The sequence below is a fragment of the Spermophilus citellus genome (assembly GCF_964194105.1).
Source record: "Spermophilus citellus genome assembly, chromosome: 11".
NCBI lineage: Eukaryota > Metazoa > Chordata > Mammalia > Rodentia > Sciuridae > Spermophilus > Spermophilus citellus.
In genome coordinates, this window is record NC_138192.1 from 74,181,535 (window position 1) to 74,207,326 (window position 25,792).

At 39.7% G+C, this 25,792-nt stretch overlaps 1 protein-coding gene across 1 annotated transcript in view; it reads left to right on the forward strand.

The window, feature by feature from the left end:
• The window catches only part of MYO3B (myosin IIIB), a gene marked incomplete at its 5' end in the record, with an annotated part of 464,298 nt that overhangs the window by 239,697 nt on the left and 198,809 nt on the right, over positions 1–25,792 (forward strand). The window lies entirely within an intron of this gene.

Here is a 25,792-nt window from a genome sequence, read left to right on the forward strand (position 1 = left end):
ATTGACATTTCTACTTCTTCAAGTTAGCATCCTGCCTGGGCTACTGGGTGGGAAACACTCCTTTCATTAGTAGATATAAAAAAGTATTGAGGCTTGGCTAATTTCTTATCAAGATCTAGACGATCAACTTGTATGTCATGTGCAATTTTATTAGTTAGCTTTCCTTTACTATCACAACTACCTGAGATCATCAACTTATAAGGAGAAAAGGTTTGTCTTATAGTTTTAGAGATTTCAGTCCATGAACAGTTGGCCTTGTTGCTTTGGGCCTGTGGTAGCATATCATGGCAGGAGTGTGTGGCAGAGCAAAACCATTGACCTCAGGGCTGGAAAGTGAGAGAAAGAGGAAGAGACCAGGGTTCTCACTGTGAGGCCAAGCCCCCATGCCCTGAAGAGCTCCAACAGGCTCCAACTCTTAAAGGTTCTATCATCTCCCAGTAGTGCCAAGCTGGGGACCAATTCTTTAACACATGGGCCTTTGAGGAACATTCCAGATCTAAACTGTAGCAGGAAGCATAATAGAAAATCAGGGAGAGTAATCTGTGTGGCTTTTCCTATTTCCTTCCCACTCTTTCCTGCTTATGCTCTACATTCTAGATACTGAAATACTGCAGAGATTGAACATGTGAAGTGGCATCGTGAGGCCCAGGTTTACAGGTTCCTGCAGCTCCCTCCCAGTGGCCCCTTCTGCTGGTACAAGCTACATCTGGTGTAGACATGCAAGAGCCTGAAGGGCACTCTCATTCCAAGGCTCTTGGTGACAACTGGGTAAATGGGGACAACTATTTAATATGGATGCTCTCTTTCTTCCCCTCCCATGCCAGCCCAACCATGCTTGTGCCTGCAGATAGGCCATTTCAGATTGATGAAGTTTTCTTTGCAATCCTTCCTATTGAGCAACAATTTGCAGGAGATTTTATGAATGAAAATTCAATATGGCACCATCACTACCATCTAACCCTGCAGCTGTGACTTTTCAATCTGAATGATGTAGATGTTACACCAAGGTTTCATGGCATATTTTCCTGTTTGAAGAATGTTCTACTTGCTCCTAGTAAGCTAAAGTAGTATTCAAAACTCAGGTGAGGGAGGAGAAGAAGTTTCAAAAAGAACTTGGAAAATTCATCTCTGTCTTTGAATCATGAATTCTGACTTCCAAATAGTAGTTTGGCGGGGGCGGAGGATGGGCAGGGTAAAGGAGTTAGGAACTTGGGAGAAACTAGAAGGAATACATACAAGTAGCACCAGAAGGAATGTTCTCTGAACTTCCAAGTCTGGTTTCACTTTGAATCTAGAGCTGAGTTTTACCTCTGTTGCTTTGTGTCCAAGGACTCTCAGGTTTTTCCCTTGGAATTTGATTTGCAGTGAAAATCAATAGTAATGTCTCTCTTGACTTCCATTATCTCCCCTTCTTATTTAGGGTAGGGGTGACAAGATGACACTGTATCTTATAATATCTTTAAAGCACTTTAACACCATCTCTGCTAAAGTCCTTGATGTCAGTGACCTCATTCCTGATTAATGTTCCTTAAGGGCATTAAGCGCTCAAAAGGGTATCTTTTGGTAATTATCTCTGAGAGTTTCCATTTTCTCTTTATGATTGTTCCAGTGTCCTGCCAATGTAGCAGAAGGGTCTGGTAGATGACATGAATCCAAGTGACAAAGTTTAGGGCTACAGACATGAAAAGTACCCAGCTCTTCCTGAAATGGAGGCTCAGATAACTCAATACCATCAGGGATCCTTGGAGAGTGAGTTTCTCTCCATATGAATCCTACTTCTTTCTGTGTAAGAGTGTATCTCACTCAACAGATAATTATGTATTTGGTATCTGCTGAGATATGGTGCTATGCATAGGTGTTTTATAGGAACATAGAAGAAAGTCCTATCCAGAATGTTCAGAGACAAATATTGCCAAATCCAAAAATGCATAAAGGATAACAAAAAAACATAAATTCTGAATAAGTATATAAACTGATAGTGGGTCAATATAAACATTAGGTTTATGCAAGTAAAAATAGAAGGTAGTCAAGGAAATGTGATGGGTGAACATGGGGAAAGGCTTCTTGTAATGAAGAAAGCCTTCTTGGGGAATTTTTTTGTTTCCTTTTAAGTAGGAGAGTAAAGACAATTGGGCATTCTGGAGTAATGCAGCACTGTAAGCCAGGATCTAAGCACTAGAAGGGAGAGGGAGGGGGAGGATGGAATGGAGAGGGCACTAAGGAAGGGATTTCCAAAGCAGAGGGAGGGTGTGAGGAGGAAGCAAGATGGGAAGGAAACGGCAGGCTGTAGGCAGTCAGGTGGGCCTCTGAACCGAACAGCTTCAGGATGAGTCAGGAACATTTGAGCAGGGGTGTTAAAGACCACCTAATGAGAGCCAGGAGGAACACAGGCCTCTGCGTGTATAGTTGCATGTGAATAGATGCTCAACAAATTTTTTACCTTCTAGATTTAGATATAGGGTCCAGTTTGAGTTAATTTTAGTATACAATGTGAGGTGGAGGGTCACTTCTTTCTCCATGTCTAGTTATTCCAAAACCATTTGTTGAAACAACTATTGCATTGGATTTGTACCTTTGTGAAAAAAAGTAATTATTATATGTGATTATTATATGTTTCATTATCTATGTATCTGTCTCTTCACCAAAACTACACTTCCTTGGCGATTTTAGTTTTGTAGTAGGTCTTATAATCAAGTAGAATGATTCCTCCCCCTTTATTCTTTTTCAAAATTGTTTGGGTTATTCCAGTTCCTTTGCCCTTCCATGTAAATTTTAAATTCAGCTTATCTATATCTACAAGAAGTTCTGCTTAAATTTGACTAAAATTACATGGAACATATAGATCAATTTGGGAAGAATTGACATCATTACCACGTTGAGTCTTCCAAGTCATAAACATGGTATATCTATTTATTTGGCTCTTCTTTGATTTCTTTAATCAGCATTTTGTATTTGCATATAAAAAGTCATGTCTCCTTAGGTTCATATCTAAGTATCCCAATTTTCAGAACTAGCATACATTTTTTTAAAAAAAAAATTATTTTTGCTGGACATGGTGGTGTAGGCCTGTAATCCTAGCAGCTTGGGAGGCTGAGGCAGGAGGATCATGGGTTCAAAGCCAGCCTCAGCATCAGCAAGGCATAAAGCAACTCAGTGAGACCCTGTCTCTAAATAAAAAATACAAAATAGTGCTGGGGATGTGGCTCAGTGGTTAAGTGTCCCTGCGTCTCATCCCCAGTATCACCCTTAAAAAAAATATGTTCTATTGTTCATTGCTGGTATATAAAAATGTAATTGATTTCTGTGTGTTGACCTTATTTACCACAACCTTGCTAAATTCACTTATTTGCTCTAGGAAAGGCTTATTTTATTTTTTGTTTTCATTTTTGTAGATTCTTTGGGTTTTATTTTGTTTGTTTGTTTGTTTTGTACCAGGGATTGAACTTAGAGGTACTTAACCACTGAGAATTCGGCATTTGGAATTTCCCTTGAGTCATATCCCCAGCCCTATGTTGTATTTTATTTAGATACAGAGTCTCACTGAATTGCTTAGCACCTCGCTTGTGCTGAGGCTGGCTTTGAACTTGCAGTCCTCTTGCTGCCTCAGTCTCCCGAGTGGCTGGAATTACAGGCATGCACCACCACACCTGGCTCTTTGGGATTTTTTTTTTTTTTTATGTTGAAAAATCATGTTGTCTGTAAGTAAGGACTCTTTCATTTCTTCCTCTCCAATTTTATGCTTTATATGCCTTTATTCACTGTCTAGAATTTCAGTTACAATGTCAAATAGGTGGCACCAGACATACCTGCTTTGTTCCTGAACTTGGAGGGTAGGGGGAACTTTCCATCTTTCAACACTAAGTAAGATGTTAGCTGTGGGTTTTTTAAACCTTCCCTTGCACTTGCTGTTTCCTCTATCTGGAACATTTCCCCTTAAAACATACCCATCGCTAATTTCTTTTTTTCCTTCAGGTTTTTTCTCAGTCTCTACCTTACCTGGCTACCCCCAAAATTTCAACTAACTCAATATTTTATATCCCTGTTGCTGTTAGTCTTAGTCCTTATTTTCTTAGTATTCTTCTCCTTAGCACTTATCACTACTTAATCTACTATCTGCATTTTACTTTTTTATTTTCAGTCAGTCTTTGCTATAATGGGAACTCCAAAAGGGTAGGGGATTTTTATCTGGTTTATCCATTATGAGTCCTTGCAGCCTTGAACAATGCCTGGCATGTAGCAGGATCACCATTTGCTGAATAAATAAATAGAGGGGTAAATGAATCTACCCATACCTGGATCAATTTCTTTTTTTCTCTGTCCCTTCTCATCTGAAGGGCTGAACTGTCTCTGCTCTTACTACAGGACAGCTCTGTACTTATCTTCTTCATTCCTTCCTTTAACCTTCACATGGACTTTGATCTTGTAGTTCTCTTTCCTCTCGGCATAGCTATTAATTTCTCTCAATGTGGTCATTCTCATCAATATAGAATCTCTCTTTTTTAGCTTTGTTGGGGTTGAATTGTGTCCTCTCTATAAAAGGAATATTGAAGTTCTAACCTGCCCAGTAACTCAGAATGTAGTCTCACTTGAAAATAGAGTATTTATAGAGGTAGGGAAGTTAAAATGAGGTCATTAGGTTGACCCCTTAATCCAATTTGATTTGTGTCCTTATAAAAAATGAAAACTTGGATCCACCTCGCCCCCTGCATACACACAGGAAAACCATGTGAAGGTGAAGGTATAGTTCAGATGGTTAACCTACAGCCTCTTTCACCTGTACCTCCTCACTGGGCTCTGGTTGTCCTCTTGCCTCTGATAGTCTAACAACTAAACTGTAGTCTTTTTAAGACTACAAATCAGGTCAGGTCTCTCACCTATCTAAAACTTCCAGTGGATCTTCATCACACCTAGAAGAGAATCTAACTCCTTCCTTGTCTCCAACTCCTGCATGGTCTGTCCCAGTCTCTCTGTTCTCCTTGAACTCTTCCATTTACTCTTTGTCCTCATTCTGCTCCTCAGATATTCCAAGCCCTTTCCTGACTCTTGCCCAGCTACTTGCTCTGTCTGGAACATTCTTTCTCCAGATCCTTAGAGGAGGTCCTTCTTTATCTTGTGATTCCGAATTTAGTTCAAATATCACCTTCAAAGAGGACCTTCTCTGTCCACCCAGTGGAAGGAAGCCCTGCACTTCCCCACTCTATCATATTACTTGTGTGTCTTCATCCGGTTCTGAAATGTGTCTCTCTCCGTTACTTATCTGCAATATATATGCTAGTCTGCAAGCAACTTGATGGTAGAGTCCTCATGGATCCTGTTTACTACCGTATATCTGGAACTCAGAGCAATGCCCACAGCATAAAAGTACTCAATAAATCATTGTTAAAGCAGGTAGAATTTCTGTAAGATGGAAACTTAAGTTGAAACCCACTCTTTACTCCTAATCTAAGGCCTATATTAGTTTTCTAGGGCTGCCTTATCAAAGTACCACCAACCAAGGTTCAACAACATAAACGTATTGTCTTAGTCCAAGGGGAAGGCAGGGTTGGTTCCCTCTGGAAGGCTCTAAGGGTGGGTTTGTTCCAGGCCTCTCTCCTAGCTTCCAGTGGTTTTCTGACAATCTTTAGCATTCCTTGGCTTCTGTACAACCCTTATATCTGCCTTCATCTTCTCGTGGTGGTCTTCCTATGAGTCTACGTCCAAGTTTCCCCTATTTATAAGGACATTAGTCATTATTGGATTAGAGGCCCACTTATTTCAATATAACCTCAACTAAATTATTGATCTGTAAAACCCCTTTTTCCAAATAAGGTCACATTCTGAAGTACTTGGAGTTAGGACTTCAACATATGGATCATGGGGTAGCAGAGACACAATTCAACTCACTCTTTCTGAGTAGTGGGTAGGAGGCTCAGAGAGTTTAGAGTCTTGGGTGCTAATGTTAGCAATCCAAGCCCCTTTTGCACCCTCCACCCCACAGAGTATTCCAATCATTGAAACAATAAATTCTCTAAAAAGTTAATTCACAAGGCAGTCAAGAGTAAAGAAATCTGCCCTGCTGGGTACAGGGTTTGGGGATTTTTATGGAGTTAGGCATGGGGAAGGGTGATTGGAGGTTAACTAAGAGCATGTGAGGTGGGGTAAGTCTAGAGGGGTTTTTCAGAAACTAACAGCAGGGTGTGTTCGGGTCTTCCCGGGGGGTTTCACAGAGGCATCACCTTGAAGGGAAGAGGGCAGCCAGTCCTGGGCCTGGGTGGGCAAAGAAGCTCGCTCATGGGTTTGAATGGCTCAGCTGTGTGGGGGTGTGGAGGCTTTCGTGAGGTCAGACCTTGGACCTTTATATCACAAGCAGGGTTTTACCCTGAGAGAATCTGGGTTGCCCTCACTTGGGCCAAAAGAGACAGGGATCCCTCTGTCCTTGACTGGGCATGGGAACTGTATTCCTTTTCTACAGGGCAGAGGGGGCTTCCCTGCCCCACCACCAATATCTCTTTGGCCTCCTATGTTATTTTCGGGTCTGGTAATGAAGCATGGTTGGTTGGTTTTTAAATAACTGTGCTATTGGGACACATCTTTTCATCACTAGAGGCATTACTGTATTAATATTGTCACCATGCACAGGCTTGGTCTGCCCACTGCTGCATGGCAGAAGCCGACTAGTTAAGAGGCCAGGCAGAAGTAGAGAAAGAACCTCATTATAATAAGTTAGCTGACGGGAAGATGAAGGACCATCTTGTTCTGAAGGGCCCTCTTGCTAGGAGGTTGATTTGAGGTGGTTTGTGTAGGACAGAGGTGATCGCAGACTGATGGGCACCTTCAAAGAGGCGAGGTTTGTGGCCAGATGACACACATCTTAATCGCCTAGTCATGAGATGTTTCTCAGTTCTGCAAATCTCAAGAACAAAGATCATTATTTTCCCAGGGTTTCTTGTCATGGATTTGCCTACTCAATGGTCAGGATAGAGGAGCTCACTGACCAAGCACCAAACTGAAAAACTCAGGTGTTCTCTCCAGAGTGAGTGTGTGCAGCAGGATAGAAACAGGGGCTTGACCACCTAGAAATAAAGTCCATGGGTGAAATGAGAAGTCCCTGCATCCTACATTCTCAGTTCTGAGAAGGGTTGTTGCAAATTACCTTTATCCCCTGGCTCTCGTGGGGGCAGAAGAAGATATGTTTTTCTCTCTCTCCCAATAGTGGTAAAAGGAATTCCCAAAAGAGTCATTAGGGAAACTTGGAGTCAATTATATATATAATATATATATATATATATATATATATATATATATATATATATATAGAGAGAGAGAGAGAGAGAGAGAGAGAGAGAGAGAGAGAGAGAATAATCTCATTCCTTTGCTGTGCACCTACTTGGCTAATAAAATGCAATTAGCCCTTTGTTGGGGGAAAAGCTAAGTGGAGAATGAATTAAATGATAATAGAAACTGCTCACCTTTGGGTTTTCCAGTTTTTCAGAAAAAAAAAAACAGAAGGATTTTTCATGAACCCATGGGACATGGGAGAAATTGAGATCAGAGAGCAGAAAGGCTAAGAGATACACATGTGATGTAAATGCAGTGTGAGTGTCCAGCTCAGGGTGGGCTGGGAGACGTGGTCTCATCTGGCAAGGGACCATGTACTAGTCAGGGCTGCCATAACAAGTTCACATTGATGGGTGGTTTAAGCAATAGATGTTTTTCCACAGTTCCAGGAAGTCCAGGATCAGGGTGTAGCAGACTTGGTTTCTTCGGTGGCCTCTTTCCTTGGCTTGCAGATAGCCCTCCTCACTGTGTTCTCACATGGTCACCCCTTGGCCATGTCATCTGTGCCCTAATCTCCTCTTTTAACAACAATCAGATTGGATTAGGGTTCACTCTAACAGACCTATTTTAATTTTAAAGACCCTTTAAAATTAAAATAATTTCATTTCAGTTTTAAAGACCCTTCATCCAAGTTGAGTCACAGTCTGAGGTACTCGGGGTTATAGAACTAAGACTTTTGAGAGGATACAACTCAGTCCTTAAAAGGTCCCAAAGAGCTAGGTTAGCTGTTGAGTGTGAGTTCCTTAACTCTGGGGGCTCGGGGCTACCAGCTCTCCATATGAAGCACAAGGATCCTGGTGAGGAGCCAGAGAGGGCCTGTAGGGTCCCCTATCAGGGAAGGAGAGTTCTGCCCTCTCCTCCCTCCTCTGTTCCCCACACCCCAGGAGCTGGTCCATAGAAGAGCCAGTCTACAAGCCACTAAAGCCAGTACATCCAGCCTAGGGGAGGGGAGAGTAGGAAAAAGAGCTTTAAAGACAAATACAGTGGCTCATGCTTATAATCTCAGTGACTTGGGTGGCTGAGATAGGAGGATCTCAAGTTCAAGGCCAGCTTGTGCAACTTACTGATAGCAACTTGTACAACTTGGTGTACATTTATATATAGTCTCTTGATGAAAAGGGGAGGGGATATAGCTCAGTGGTTGAGTGTCCCTGGGTTCAATCCCCAGTACAAAACAAAACAAAACAACAACAATTAAAAAAAAAAAAACTTTGTGTTGATATATTAAAGGTTAAAAATAAGCAACAAGCCAGGTACAGTGGTGCACACCTGTAATCCCAGAAGCTCAGGAGGCTGAGGCAGGAGGATCAAAAGTTCAAAGTCAGCCTCAACAATTTAGCAAGTCCCTGAGCAACCTAGGGAGACCCTGTCTCAAAATAAAAAATAAAAAGGGCTGGGGACGTGTCTCAGTGATTATACCTGTAAATCTATGAAATGGGCCTGAGATATGGTTAAGGAGCTGCTCTTCTCATGGAAGTGGGAGAAATCAGAAACAACAGTGAAGCTGTTTCTTGTTTCTGTATTCTGATACCTGGGGATAAGCGTAGGTATCTGCAGTCACTGAGTTCATGTCCAAAGCACAGGCTGAGAACCAAAAAGTTTTCTGGGAGACTGGCAGTTTCCATCATTAGCTGAGGATTTTTTTTTTTTTTTTTTTTTTTTTTTTTTTTTTTTTTTAGCACCTACTCTACAGTGAGTAACAGTAAGATTCTTGTTTCAGGAAACAGGCAATGACACTGAGGGTCAGGTCACTTGTGAATAATGAAATAGCATATGTTAATTACACAGTATCCTCCTCTAAAACAATCTACAGCTGAACCTGTACACCTCAGCACCTTGGTCTGCCCTGAGGTGTTGCTGTCTCATGTAACCATCTTATTTTCTGTCTGCTAAGATGGCAAGCTCTGATGGGAATAGAGGTGGTGTCTTCTACTGCATTTATACAGTACATCTGGCCAGTACTATCACATTTCTTCACAACTCCATACTAATTCTGTTCTCTAGAGTGACTTCTGCTACTCCCCTCCACATCACCACACTTTCCATACCTGTCCACCCCCTCAAAACTCAGCCCTAGCACCACCTCCTCCAAGAATTCTGGGTTGGGTGAAACTCCTGGCGCCTCTGCAATCTAAGTCCTGGAGCACAAGGATTTCATGACTGTAGTGGGCTCCTGTTTTCAGCTCCTAGAGAGGAGCTGGCACGTCGGAGGTGGTCCGTGGAGCCTGAGAGTGGTTTGTGAACAGAATCTCCCAGTAGTCCAGAGAGTGCTTGAAGCACATCAGACATGTGGGCTGCAAGCCCTGCGGAGCCCGAGGTCTATTTTAACAAGCTGTGAACTTCAGAAGGAGCTCCAGACAGAACTCTGTATTCTGAATCTAGAGAGACAAGGATGAGGTCCTCATTAGGACTCCTGCGGGGGACTGCAGATGTGGCTTGCAGTGACTGCTGCCATCTGAAAGTGATTGCCGTCGCCTTCCTCAGGCGGGTGGGCGGGGTGGCCTTTCCCAGAAACAGAGTTACATTCTTCTGATTAAAGGACAGAAGGTGCCGGGGAGCAGCTTCTCCCTCAGCCCTGAACCAGTGGATCCCGCCTCACTGCTCCAGCTGTGGGGCCGAAGTGGCTGGGGCTGGGGCTCCGCGGCTTCTGTAAACAGGCTGATGGAGCAGCAGCCCTGGCAGAAACCATGCCTTCCTGGCTCCTTGGCCTCTTGTTAATGATTTTTGGCCCTTGTCCTTGAGACTCCCATTATCTTGACTAACTTGGTTAGGCTTGCTGAGGGCAGGATGAGTGTGTGGTGTGGCACAGAGTGAAGAGGGCATCTTTTGAAATTTTCCTTGCTCCCCAACCCAAGACACACTCCAGGATGCCTTTAGGTTTTGAATTTGTATTCTCCAAGTGCCGTTTTCTTTTTGTTCAGATAGAAGCAGTTGAAATGCTTCTTTGTTTTTAGAAGTTCTGTCTGCAGTTTCTCCTACCCCACCAGCTGGGGTGGAATACAGAGATTGCAGGCTGAGATCTACCTGAACTTGGCTCTGACCACCTTCTCCACCTTCCCCATCTATAAAGATCTATCTGAACTTGGCTCTGACCACCTTCCCCATCTATAAAGAAGGGTTTTAAGAAGAGTCTCCAGATAAGGGACCCCTAATAATCTCTAACTGAAATGTTGTTTTGAGTTGCAATGGTTTGAAATTTCTCAATTGGCTCTTTTTGAAGAACCTTAGAGTATAATGCTGCCCAGTTACCTATTGGCCATATTTTAAAAAGTGAAAAGAAACAGGTGAAATCAATGTCAATATTACATCTTTAACTCATCAAATATATTATAGTTTTTTGGGTTTTTTTCTTTTGGAACCGGGGATTGAACTCAAGAGCACTCAACCACTGAGCCACATCCCCAGCCCTATTTTGTATTTGATTTAGAGACAGGGTCTCACTGAGTTGCTTAGCTCCTTGCCATTGATGAGGCTGGCTTTTAACTCAAGATCCTACTGACTCAGTCTCCTGAGCCGCTGGGATTATAGATGTGGGCCACAGCGCCAGCTCAAATTTATTATCATTTAACATGTAGTTAACATAAAATTATTGAGATATTTTACATCTTCCGTACTGTCTTCAAAGTCTGGTGTGTGCTTTATGTTTAGGGAACTTCTCAATTCAAACGAGCCACGTTTCACTTACTAGTTGCTATATTGACTACTATGCAGAAATGTCATTATGCCCCTCATGATGGTCAACCCAAAGAGAATAACACCAGGTGATAGGTGGATTCATCTCTTTCTTTCTTTTTTTTTTCCTTTTTCTTTCTCTTCCTTCCTCCTTTCCTCTCTCATTGAATACTTGAGATTGAACCCAAGATAGCACTTTTTTGTAAATTTTATTTTGAAACCAGTTCCCACTAAGTTGTCCAGACTGGCTTCAAACTTGCTATCCTCCTGCCTCAGCCTCTGGAGTAACTAGGTTTAGAGTTGTGTCTCACCTTCTTAAACTAATGTTTTGTTATACGCAGGCTTAACTTCAGACTATTCTCAGTGTGTGAGAGAAGTTGTTGTTCTAATGTTGCACAGCCCCAACACAAGCTTTTCTTCAGTTCCTGTGGCTCTTTGCAGCCACAGAAAAGCCTAGTATTTTCAGTGTAGAGCCATGTTTTCCACCATGTGTTTCAGGAAACACTAGTCTTGTGGGATGTGAAGAGATGTGAGGTGAATCATATTCTCATAATTGTCAAAAAGTATGAGAATATTGATTCTGAAAGTCCAATAGATAGCTTTACTGCAGAAATGCTAAGACATGGCTTTCATGTTCAGGCTTATGAAACTAGCATAAGATCCTTTTTGTGAAAAATATCTTGAGGGTGGAGGATCATATGGGCCTCACTGAGGCACTGCAAATCCCAGGATTTTTCTCCTCAAGTCTTTCTCATCCAGAGAACCCTTCCAGTGTGGGACTCAAATCCATTTCTCAAAGTTCCTCCTATTTTCCTAGCTCTAGGAGCTGTCTTGCTGCTTTGGCTTCAGGGAAAAAGAAAATAGATTTCAATAATGAGTTGTGGTAAAGAGTCTAATATTGGAAAAATTAGTATCTTGTAAATCAGATTCACTATCTCCCTCCAGCACATCTTAATAGTTCCTGCATAGCTCCTAAATATGATAACGACTGTGCATTTTATTTTTAAGTGGCAGTTCAGCTCTTTTGTTTTATTTCTTTAATGATCCTGTCAAGTGTAGCAAATATAGCAGCTTTGATTTTCCCAATGGTCAGAAATGCAAGAAAATAGAGTCTACTTTTCTTTACCAGTATCCTTCTCATTTGTAGAAAAAGAAAATGTTCCTGTTTAATATTAAAGGTTTTTCCATTCCCATATCATTTCATATTTCAATAGTTTCTATTGGAGAACTCTCAAAGCCATTTACAGTTTATTAATTTATGCCACTATGAAATCTATAATGGCATTTTCAGGTCATTCATACCCATTCTCTCTCTTTCTCTCTCTCTCTCTCTCTCTCTCTCTCTCTCTCTCTCTCTCTCTCTCTCAAGATAACTCTAGGAACTTTAAATCAAATAAATTAGATCCAAACTTAATACTATTTTCCCCCAGGAATTTGGGTCATGTTAATAGAAACTATATTTTTCTCTTTAGAACAGCTCCTAATAGTCTGGTGCATATGTTAGAAGTATATAATAATCATTTGTCTTTGTGCCAACATGTTGTGCAAAGAGACTCTGTAAACCACAGCTATATGGAGCAACAATTTTGAACTTTATCCCACTGCACATGTGAGACATCAGTAAACTAAATTAAATATTGCCTAACTGAGCTGGAGAATTGGAGGTTGACAGACAGGACTGCGAAGATTTTATTAAGGTTTAATCTTAGTATAAGTTGTTTCATTCTTTACTCTTCATAAGAGTAGTTCAAGTTGTATAAAAACCACATCAACTGTTTTCCAGATTATTAGGTTTGGCTTAGCCCTAGCAATAGTGACAGATGGGTAGTCAATGGGACCCCTATTCTGTTGACTTGGTTTGGTGTATAAATGACGGAAAAAAAAATCAGACCTCATATAAAATCAATGGGGTTCAATCAGCTTGGTCAGTCAGCAACCTCATCACTCAATGGTCTGCCTTGGGTAGTCTAAACATCTCTGAAACAACCACAGTTTAATTAGGGCATCTTGATGAGCTCTCTCAGCATATCTGCTTAGTGCTCTGACCTTGGGGAAGGGGCTTGAACACCATTTGCCTCAGTTTCCTTTCTTTGTGGACAGATGGCATGGCTCACAGTGTTGTTGTATTAAGTAAGTCATTTTAAACACTTAGCATAGTATCTACTATATCATACATATTCAACAAATGTTAGTATCTATTCTGACCTGGAGCAGAGGAACAGATATGGGACAAAATAAATGGATTTCTACATTTATTTTCTTGATCTCTGATTTTTTAAAAAGCAATAGATAAAATTATACATTACTATGGGTCACCTTCCCCCTTTTTCTCTCACTCTTTGTTGAGATTTTTATGATGTTCATGTCTTAATACCTTAAAAAGTCAGATATGGGGAGGCGCACACCTGTAATCCCAGCAACTCTGGAGGCTGAGGCAGGAGAATCAAAAGTTTGAGGCCAGCCTCAGCAACTTAGTAAACCTTTGTCTCAAAATAAAATTAAATAAACAAAAAAGGTGGGGGCTGGCTATGCAGCTTAGTGGCAAAGGATAACTGGGTTCAAAATCCCCAGGATCACAGTTTATTAATTTATTAATATCTTAAGAAGATAACCAGGAAAAAATAAAACAAACTCTCAAGCCTTAAATCCTCAACTTATTTACTTTTCCCTCTAGTCACCCAAATCAACATTTAATGAGACTCTAGGCAATAGAAAATTGGATAAGTCTGTAAAATCTCTGATTAACCAGAAACTTTAATTAATAGCAGTTTTTGTAAAGCCCAAAATATATGATGAAGGGATGGTCAGTAAGCAGAGTCAAGTGACTTAGCTTCAACTAGAATTCCTCCCAACCAAGATCTCCAGAGGTTCCACATGGCTCCAGGTAAATTCCCTGCACCATCAGCACCTGCATCTCCACTGCCACTGAAACTCTCTAACTATCAATTTAACAGAAACACTCAGTAAATATTCACTCAGCTCTCTGTGTCTGGGTGATGAAACCCAGACAGTAAAAAGGCAAATAAGTTGTCCAGGACTTCCTAACAAGTGGCAGAACTGAGACAAATCCCAGGTGTTTTGACTTCAAAATTCAGTTCTCAATCACTCACTGACCCTCTGAAATCTAGGCATCAAATACCTTGAGCCAAGAGTCTGAACTATGAAAGAATCAGAGCATGCCTAGAGATCAACTAAGAATTTAGGAAACATGAAGAAAAATGAGGTAAGCTAGTGCCTGCTCCTAGAGAGCTTTGGATGTCATGTTAAATAAAAAATGTATTGCAACACAATTCATTGACTCATATTTCTTGAATGCTTAGTACTAGGGACAGGTAAATAGAGTAGACTTAGTTCCTGTCCTCGGAACACTTAAGATCCAAGGGGGAGTCAAAGGCACAGTGTTAATAAGATTCATGGGTAGCTTTCAATATTGCATCGTTTGGCTTTGATGAGACATTGTCTGAAATATTTAAACCAGAAATGTATTACTCATCAGGGTGCTGCACTAACTTTGCAAAATGGCTCACGATTGCTTAGCTTCTCGGAATAATGAGCCATAAGTGGTCTTGGATGACTGAAAGAAGAATCTGTCATACTGAAGTTTGTGAAGAGCTGGTGGATATGATCCATCTCTAGGAGGCAAGGGTAGAAATAATTTTAAAGATTCTTGGGCATCATAGTGTCTTTAATGAACTTTTTATTCTTTAGTATCATGTGTAGTATAGTGTAGTGTCTTATAGCAGGTGCTGAAAGTTTTTGTTTTTGGTGGTGCTAGAGATTGAACCCAGGGCCTCAAGGATATTAGGCAAGTGCTTTACCACTAAGCTACATCCCCAGCCCTGAAGAAATATTTTTTTAATTAATAAATGGGAAAAGAAATAGATACTTGGTGCCTGGCTTCCAAGAGCTTGAGACTTCTAAAAGGAATCCATGTACCATTTAGAGGTTAATACCAATATAAGGTAGCTTGACTTGATAGAATCCTGACATGAGTGCATAGAGCTGCAACTGGAGAATTAGCAGACAGTTGTGGCGCTTGTAGAATACCTTCTTCAGATAAATAATTTTTTGCTGGCCTCAATAGGTTTTAATCAGAGACCCATGCAGTGACATACACCTATAGTCCCAGCTATTTGGGAGGCTGAGGCAGCAGGATCATTAAATTCATGGCCAGCCTATGCGTGATGTAAGATCCTGTCCCAAATTAAAATGGACTGGGGATATAGCTCAGATGTGGAACACTTGCCAAGCATGCACAAGGCCTGAGGGGTGGAGGGAGGGGTGGAGACAGTAATTAATTACATCCTAAATCTGTAAGATAAGTCTTTAGAAATTTTTAAAAATCAGCACCTGCTATAAGACTTGTACTCTATACATCCTACACTGCCAGAGGTTTTCTGGACAGCCATGCACACACATTTCTCATACCTTATAGATATGAAGGGACAGAAGATAAGTTTTCTCGTATACTATATATTTGTACAGAGTGCATGAGTGTATCTATTTATTGATATATCACCCAGAAAGAGAGGGAAAGAGAGAGAGAGAAGTGTGTGTTTGGTTTTTTGTTTGTTTACCAATTCACAAAGTGCCTAGAAAGTCTTCTTTCACTGAATCTTGTAGGTATGTTAGTGAATGAAGTGCAAGCAATGGTCTAAGACTGTAAACCCAGCAACTTTGAGGCTGGAGCCAGAGGATCACAAAATTGGGGCCAGCCTCAGCAACTTAGCAAGACTTAGTGAGACCTGTCTCAAAATGAAAAATAAAAAAGGACTGGGAATGTAGCTCAGTGATAAAATGTCCCTGGGTTCAATTCTCAGTACCCTATCCGCGCCCCCCCCCACCAAAAAAAAAAAAAAAGAAGAAGAAAAAAAAAAGAAACCAAGTTAATGCAACTTTTTTTAAATATTTATTTTTATTTGTAGTTGGACACAATACTTTTCTTTTTATTTATTTATATGTGGTGCTGAGGATCGAACCCAGGGCCTCGTATGCGATAGGCGAATGCTCTACCGCTGAGCTACAACCCTCAGCCCAAGTTAATGTAACTTTTAAAAAATAAAAGTTACATTATTTCTCAAGTATGGGCTCACTTTTCTGAGAACTTGGTTTTATAGAATTGTGATATAGTATTCAGAATAACTGAGTTTTAAAACTTTCTAAAGTCTTATCTTATGGACTTAGGTTGTAATCGATTTTTTTTTTCTCCTGGGCTTTGTGCATGCTAGACAAGTGTTCTAACTCTGAGCTATATCCCCAACCCTTTTTATTTTGAGACAGAGTCTTGCTAAGTTGCCTAGGCTGGCTATGAATTTAGAGATTCTCCTGCCTTAGCCTCCAAAGTAAATGGGAAACCACTGGCTTTGTAGCTATGAATGATGCTGGTTAATTAGGCATGTTGCCAGTTTTGTTTTCTGTAGAATGCTGCCTTTCTCAGTGTGCTACTTCTGACTTCTGGATTCTCAAGTTGCTGTAGTTTTTCTCAAGGATATATACCTGTATCTCATACTAGGCACTTTTATAAAGGAGTTAATGATATGGAGTTGTCTTTCCTAGGTATGAAGCAGAAGAACTGATAAATGTTAAAATTAAACTTGACCTAAAGATCCAAAGCAAATTTGGGCTGCTTTCAGGGATTCAGTAGAAAAAAAGGATCATATAATTGGCAGTTATCTTTGCATAAGTACTCAATTTTTAAAAATGGCTAATATTTGCTAATATCCAAATTGAAAGAGGCATAATTTTTACTAGGAGAATAGATACTATGAAGTATCTATTGTTGAAGATGCAAACCTTGAATTCATTTATCTTAAAAACATTTTTAAGAGGAAGCAAAAACTAAACCTGTGTCCCCTTCCTCAAGTGCTAAGGAACAGGAAAGACATAAAAATTAGAAAGCTGAATAAATTCATTTTAGCCACCATAGCAAAGTGAGGGATGAGGTATAATAGCCGGAGAGACCATAGAAACAGCATTACTGCTTGCTCCTGGTCAGCTGTGACGAGACCATTGACAAATCAAATATCCAGGCCTTGGTAAAACCATCTACATTTTCTCAGCAAAACCATTATCCAAGTTTTCTCAATTTATATAAGCCCCTCCCCTTCTGTCACCTATCTAAAGGCTAAGAAATAATACATTCTGCAGATTTTAGTTTTATTTTCTCTATTTTTTCTTATTACCCTCATCTCAGGGGTCTTTCAGAATATTTTTCACAACCATAGATAGAATTTCAGAGCTGAATAGAAGCCTATCATTACTCCATTACTCAACTGTTTTTTTTAAATTCCAATTTGCATCCACAATTTTTGGGTTTTTTTAGTACTGGGGATGGAACCCCGGGGTACTCTACCACTGAGCTACATATGCAGCCTCTTTTATTTATTTATTTATTTATTTTTTGTTTTGAGACAGGCTCTCACTAAATTGCCCAGGTTGGCCTTGAACTGTCAATCCCGGCCTCAGCCTTGCTGGGATTATGCATGCAGCACCGTGCCCTGCGGCACCAACAGTTATTACCCTCACTAGTTTGCTTGTTGTTCAGCATGATGTTGCTTTTTCAGAAGTACTGTTTACTGCTTTAACTAACCCTCTCATTTACAACCAAGTAAAGCTCCCACATGTCCTGGCCTCAGGTGCTACACAATCTTTGTTTGGCAGCAGAATGACCTTATGTTGTTCCTTGAAGTTCCCTCCCACAGATTCCACCCTTCTTGACACCATACCCCCAACCTTGATCTAGATAAAGTTGTGCAGACCCAAAATGTGTGCACTCCGGCCACAAGGCAGAATGCTATGGTACATGAGCAGAAAACACCGATTTACTCAAACTCCCCTGTGACATGTAATACAAGCTACAAGCGGGACCTTAAGTCGATGGCAGGACTGAGATAAGAATCTGTTTCTCAGTTTCAAGTCTAGGGTTCTTTCCATTGCTTCCATGCTAAAGATGGAGGTCCAAGGTAGTGTTTACATTTCCAGGCACTTAATTGCCAACCTGCATAATGGGAAGCTAACACTATCTTGTTTTCTGAAGCTTCATGTAGCTCTTGGTGTCTTAATTGAAAACATAGGATGCATAGATGTTTGGGGGAGTCGTGGTATTCACCCCCCTCCCCCTATCAATAGGTAAGGTGTGTTAAGCAGAATTTTTAGGGATAGTTTTTTTAATATATATATCTTCAGTAATATTTATTCTCTCCTGCCTGGACATTTTACTTAGGATGCTAGTCTTGGGATATGAAATGTCGCTTCTTTATGTGTAACTACCTAACTCACAAGATTTGACTGAAGATTTTGAAATCATCAGCACTGTATACAAATTAACTGGCACGAGTGCCCTAGTAGCTTTAGACAAACCACTTACCTTTACCTACACAATGAATGGACATTGCGCCTAAAGGTCATTGGAAGAGTGAAGCAAAGCTTTTGTTTATGGTTCCACAAGTGATTTATGATGCCTAAGCAAACTCTTCCTTTTCTGTGATTTCTTCCCCCCACCAAACTGCCCACTATTTTCATTGATAAGGAATTGCTTGTGTTTATGCTTACAAGGGTAAAATAATGAATATTTTAATGTTATTATTAAATGTCTATAGTTTTAAAATGAGATGCTTCCTGGGATTTTGCCATACAACCTCTCTGGAACCCTCTGGAACTTACAGATTGTCACTCTGCACCTTTCTTGCTCAGGTCTTTCAAATAAAATCTATTCCCTCTCCTGTCAAACTCCTGTTAAGTCTTCAAAGTGTAGCTTTGTAGTCCATTGCCAACTCTTCAAGGTCTTTTCTTATTCTCAGGAAATCTTACCTTCTGTTGTGTCATTTTATTTAGAGTTTTATTAGAATACTTTCTGCTCCAAATTGCAATGAATTGTTTTAAAGTCCTGTCTCCTTCCCCTTAACAGTTTCTCTAGGCTATCCCTCCCTGTGTGGGGGGGACTATTTTATTCATCTTTGTAAGATCCACAGAAGCAGCTGGGTGTGGTGATACACACTTATAATTCCAGCTTCTCAGGAGACTGAGACATGAGGATTGCAAGTTTGAGGCCAGCCTGGGCAACTTAGCAAGGACCTGTCTTAAGATAAAAAAACAAAACAGAAAAAAACCTTTAACTCAGTGTTAGAGTACCCCTAGGTTCAATTCCAGAAAAAAGAAGGACTCATAGGAGACCCTTAATATATATATATTTTTTTTTACAAATATTGTTGCTCTGACATTGGAATATACCATTTGTGTACCTCAGTGATACGTGGATGCTGACAGATATGGATATATGGATTTCTTTTCATTTGTTGGAATGAGTCAGGTCTTCTGGGTAGATGTTAGGCAGATGTCAGCAGTCTAGGCTATAGTACATTTGTGATCATCCATTATGTCCTGTGGCAGCCATGTTTTCCCAAGAAAACACCACCAAAATCAATCAATCAAGGGATGATTTAGGCATGGTGGTGCATGCCTGTAATTCAATTGATTTGGGAGACTGAGGCAGGAGGATTTTAAGTTCAAGGCCAGCCTTAGCGATTAATAAAGTCCCAGAAAGACCCTAGCTCAAAACAAAAAATAAAAAGACTGGAAATGTAGCTCAGTGGTAAAACAACTCTGGTTCCAATAATAGATTAAAACTAAAATAAAACAAAACAATAAGATTAAAGAAGGGGATGAACATCCTTCATTTGGTTCTAAGAGGAAATTCTTGTCATTAAGGCAGACTGAACTGGCAACTTCTGCTGTTGTAGCAAAAAGATACAGAAAACAGCAATTCACTATTTACTGTGTCAGGAAAGAAAACCTGCTTACCTCCTGGTAACAGTCTGGGACTAGACCAATTGTTTGCTGGGCTGACATGCTATTTATAAGTTTTAAGGCTTAAGGAGGGAGGAAAAAATCACTAGTTTTTCTCCAGCTTTGTAATTTGAGATTTCTGGGTCTCAAATCTTTTAAGATATTATTTATTTTCTTAATAATAATAATAATCCTTCAAGCAGATAGTTTGGATGTGGTAATTATGTAGCAATTCCTTACAACTGCCAATTAGAAAGCAATACCAAAATGGAGAAGGTGTTTCTTTGGTCTTTAAATTTCCCACGTGCATGATAAAAGCAAAGTTATGTATTTAGAAAAGAATGGACTTGTTATCTGTGCATTTCTTCCTTTAATAGAACAGATGGGAGAAAGGGTTATTCCCCCTCCCCCACTGTGCTGAAGCTAGACCCCAGGACCCCTGGAACATGCCAGGCAAGCCTTCTACCACCAAGTTATATCACCAGCCCTCTTATGTATTCTTGATTCCTTCCTTCACAAAACCACAGCCCCCTTTTCTCTGTATAAATCATCCTTGTTCTTGTCATGAGAGATTAGGCTGTGTCCATGTGGACTGGGAACTCTTCCACCCGGCTCTGCCCACTTATTAACATTAACCCTTAGAGCCACAGATAAGTGTCAGGAGGAAAAGTAAACACGGCAAGACAGAAATCTAACATCATACATTTTCTTCTAGTTGGCCTCCTGCAGCTCTGTCATATTTTATGGCTATCTTAAGTTTCTTTAATATCAAATATGAGCAAGTCCTTGTTATAGATTTAGGATAGATGGTTATGTAAAGATGAACTAAAAATTTTTTTAACATGCAAAATTCTATAGTGTGATTTTGTTTTTTGGGTTTTTTTTTTTTTTTTTTTTTTTTTTTTGGGTACAGGAAATTGAGCCAAGGGGCACTTAACCCCTGAGCCACATCTCCAAGTCCTTTTAATATTTTATTTACAGACAGGGCTTCGCTAAATTGCTAAGGCTGGCTTTGAGCTCATGATCCTCCTGCCTTAGCTTCTGAGCTGCTGGGAACTGCCTGGCTCTATAATGTGTTTTAATAGAGCTATTGAATTAAACACCTTGCATTTTGCTAGCCACAATATTTCAACCACTGCAAGTATTATTATGGCATAGGTCTGTCCTAACCCAACCTCTCTATGAGACAAAGCACAGTTTTTTGCTTACAGCAGCGAGGGAGACCACCTCTCAGACTTTTGCCAGTGCCTTGGAGAAAGGAAGCCAAAGTCAGAATTTTTTGAGAAAGAAAACTACATTACCAACTCTCTCATATTTTCTTGATTCCTTCCCTTCACAGCCCCTTTTGATTTAGGCAGGTCTTTCATAGTGAGCGCCTTTGATTAGGATTGGGTAAGGATCACACTATTGCAGTCCAGGATTGCTGGAATCAGGAAGGCGAGGGGTTTGAAAGAAGGATTCATAGAACCACAGTGCATCAACTAACAGTTGACACTTTCTTTTTCTTTTTTTAAAAAAAATTTTTAAGTCATAGATGACACTTTCTATGAAAGAGTTGTTGAGTCTTTCAGGAAGTGAATAATCATTATTTGCCTGGGCAGGACACTCTCCCCCACCCCACGACCTCCCCCCTCCCCCCCCCCCCCCCCGCCAAAAAAAAAAGTTCATGCTAATGATACTAATGGAGGCAGGAGTAGTATTATAGTTATTATAATGTGGACAATAAGATATGATGTCCATTCTTGGTATCTAAGCTAACTGTGAGGTAAAAGTTTTAATCCTCCAGTCTACTTAGATGACTTAATCTTATAACATGACCTGAAGATTTGAATTTTTTTTTACAACTCCTTGTATTTGTAGCAATTTGAAACATCTTTTTTTGACATTTCAGCATTACTGTGCAATCATAAATTAGTATTTCTTGTTTGGAGAGAGAATAGGACTATTTCCCAAATGAATGTCTATCTACTCACCAGTGCCCTGCAGTCAGCCCAGAGGGGGCAGCAGAGGGAGACTAAAGTCAATCCTAGATTATTTAAAACAACAGTCCAACATTTGGGGGCAATTTTTAAGAAACAACTAAAGATAAAATGACGGTGCCAAGTGTTTCCCCAGAGATGAAAATCTTAGGAAGAAGGTGGGAAATTGCCATCTTTTAGAAGCACCAGCTCTGTCTTCAGATCCCCTATCTCTTTCTCTTTAAGATGGAAGCAGGGAAATCATGTGGGATTGCCTGTAAGCTCCCTTTCAGATTCTCTTAACCCAGTTCCTTGCATAGGATGTAAATTCCACCAGAGGCCTCTGACTTCCGTGTTCTCTTTCCACAGATACAGTCACAATTTCTGAGAATTGTAGGAGGAGGGGGTTCTGGGCCAGGAGGAGTGCTTAGCCAGGAAGAGGCTATCTGGGGGTGAAGCAGGGAGGATGCTTAACATTTGAAAGGAGTGTGAACACTGTATTTACATTTAAATTAAAATGGAAACTTCTTATAGGTTATGTTTCTGGAAGGTGTGTGTGGCGCATCTGCTGAGGTCTATTGTTTATTCATGCTGTAAATCCTTTGAAATGTGTTAAAATGCTTCCCACTCATTATAGAGCTCCTGCCACCCCTGGATTACGACTTTGATGTCACCAATCCCGCTTCAAAGGGTTCTTTCTGGGCTATTAATCACAGTTTAGCCTCTGAAGATATCGCCAGAGAAAACATTTGGACATCTTTGTGCTAGACTCGCTAAAACTTTGAAATCTCGAGCATCTTGCATATGCAAAAATTGCAGCATTTCCTTTCTTTGACAACTTTTTATTTTGCTTCAGAATCAAATGACACTGTGGGTAAAAATGCAAACAAATCTCTTCACACACTTGGTCTGATAAAGGGTAGGTGGTAGCCAGGAGGGGAGAAGAGAGTCTGAGAGGACACTCTGAGCCTTCAAAGGTAAAAGCAGCAGCACCCTTCATTTCTCTCTCTCTCTCTCTCTCTCTCTCTCTCTCTCTCTCTCTCTCTCTCTTTTATTTGACTACTCAGTGAGATTCTCTGGCCTTCTCTTGCTTTCTATTCTTGCTTTGAGATCTATGTCAATTGTTCACAACAAATAGTTGTATATAGATTGAATATCCCTTATCCAAAATGCTTGGGACCAGACATGTTTAAGATTTTGAATGTTTATTTTTTTAACTTGTGAATATTTGCATATGCATAACGAGATACCTTGGGCATGGGACCCAAGTCTAAAGACAAAATTCATTCATGTTTCACAAAAACCTCATTCAAATGGTGTGGAGGTAATTTTATATTATGTATGTATATTTGTATGTCACATATACTTATATAATAATGAATTTATACTGATATATGTAGGTATTAATATGAATGATATAAATATAGTGATATATATGTATTCATGTCAATATACACATGATATAAATATTATAATGTAGAATATGTTTATATGTTTATGATAAATATTTTACATATGTATATATATTTGTATGTGTGTGTGTGTGAGTGTGTGTATGTGTGTGTGTGTGAGTGTATGGTGCAAGGGATTGAACCCAGAGTCTTGCACATGCTAGGTAAACACTCTACCTTTTGAACTCCAACCCCACCCTCTTTTTTACACGATAAATTTAAATAATTTTGTGCATGGGGCTCAGTGGTAGAACCCATGCTTAACATTTGCCAGGCCCTGGTCTCAATCCCTAGCATCAGTAACAATAATAATAATCTCAACAACAACTTTGTGCATGGAACAAAGTTTAAGGGGGCAGATTCTCAACTTGTAGCATCAGATCAGCCTCAAAAATTTCAGGTTTAGGAGCATTTGAATTTTGGAATTTCAGATTAGGGATGTTTGACCTACACTATTAGAGCATATTCTTTTTTCTAGCATATTTCTTCACACTTTCTATTTCACTTCTTTATTAAGTCTCCCAGTGTTTTGTAAAACTTATGTTACTTACATTTGCATGTTTTTCATTTGTTCTGGCGGCCTCAGCCATGAAACTAGGATGGCTGAGGAGAAAAGTCTTTTTTCCTCCCCTACAGGACCCTTACTACTTCATCTGAGAATCAGTGCCCCTGTCTCAAATCTTCACAGTGGCCTTCCCTGTCAGTCAGCTTCTTAATGGGAAAATTCCCACCAGCATCTTTTTTATTCATAATCATATTCATATTCATATTCATATCTTTCAATGAGTAGCCAGGCTCTGGTTTTTTTTTTTTGGTAGTAAAAATCACATAGCATGAAATCTCCCTTCCTAGCGTATTATTAAGTGTGCAATATCCTTAACCACATGTGTGTTGTTGTAAGCAGGTCTCTAAAGCCTGCATGACTGTACTCTGTACTCAGCACACATCAATTCCCATTTCCTCTCGCCCTAGCCCCTGGCAGTCAGCATTCTATTCTCAGTTTTTGCGAGTTTGACGACCTCATATACCTCATCTGAGTGGAGTCATGAAATATTTGTTTTTCTGTGATGGGTTTATTTCACTGAAATAAATCTAAAGCTTTCAGATTATCCATGTTCTTTTTTAAGGCTGAATAATATTCCATTGTATGTGTATGCCACATTTTCCTCTATCCATTCATCTGATAAGGAACACTTATTTGTTTCCACCTCTGCATAATAGTGAATAATGGTGCAATGCATATGGGGTGTGAATCTCTCTTCAAGATCCTGTTCTCAATGATTTGAGATAAATATTCAAGTGAGATTTCTGGATAATTTGGTAGATCTCTTATTAAATTTTGAAAAACTGCCATAGTATGTTTTCTAAACCAATAGTGTAAAAGGTTCATTTTTTTCCCACACCTTCAACATTTGTAATTTTCTATTTTTTAAGCTTTATTTTTATAACTGGCTATCTTAACAGCCACAATGTAATATTTCATTGTGAATTGATTTTAATTTCCCTAGTATTAGGATATTGAACATCTTTTCACATACCTTTGAGGCCATATATGCTTTCTGTGGAGATATGTCTATGCAATTCCTTTGCCCATATTTTAATTGGGTTACCTTTTTTTTTGCTATTGAATTGTAGGTGTGCCTATGTCTTTTGAATATTTACCCCAATCTGATATGTGGCTTGCAAATGTTTTCTCCCACCCTGTAGATTTTGCTTTGGCTGCACAAAAGCATTGCTTTCATGTAGCCTAACTCGTCTATTGTTGCTTGCGTTGTTAGTGTCATACCCAAAATCTCATCGCCAAGACCAGTGTCATGAGGCTTCTCTTCTTTGTTTTCTTCTAGGAATTTTATTGTGTCCAGCCTCATGCTTAAGTCTTTAATTCATCTTTAATTTATTTCTGTGTATAATATAAGAATTCATTTTCATTCCTTAGCATGCAGACTACAGTCTCAGCACCCTTGTCAAGGATCATAGATATGTGGTCATAGATATGTGAGTTTATTTCTGGGCACTCTGTTTCATTGGTCTATGTGTCTGTCTTTATGCTAGTACCATACTGTGTTGATTACTATAGCTTTATAATGTGTTTTGAAGTCAGGAAATGTGAAGCCTCCAGTTTTTATCTTTCTCAAGATCATTTCAGCTTTTGAGACCCTTTGTGGTTCCAAACAAATTTTGGGATTTTTTTTCTCTATTTCTGCAAAAATATCATTGAAGTTTTGGTAGGGATCATATTGAATTTGCAGTTTGATTAAATTTATGCTTAAGTATTATATTCTTTTTTATGTTATTGTAAATTTAATTATTTTCTTAATTTTTTCATTTAGTCTATTGTTATTGTAGAGCAATATGACTGATTTTTGTAGGCTGATTTTCTATAAAGCATATTTGTTAAATTCATTTATTAGTGCTGACATTATCTTCTTTTTTTAAAGGTATTTCTGTCTCTGTTTTTTTTTAATATCTTTATTTTATTTTTATGTGGTGTTGAGGACCGAACCCAGCACCCTGCGCATGCCAGGCGAGTGCGCTATACCGCCGGAGCAGCATCCCCAGCCACATTATCTTCTTAATGTGGACTCTTCAGGGTTTCCATAAGATTATGTT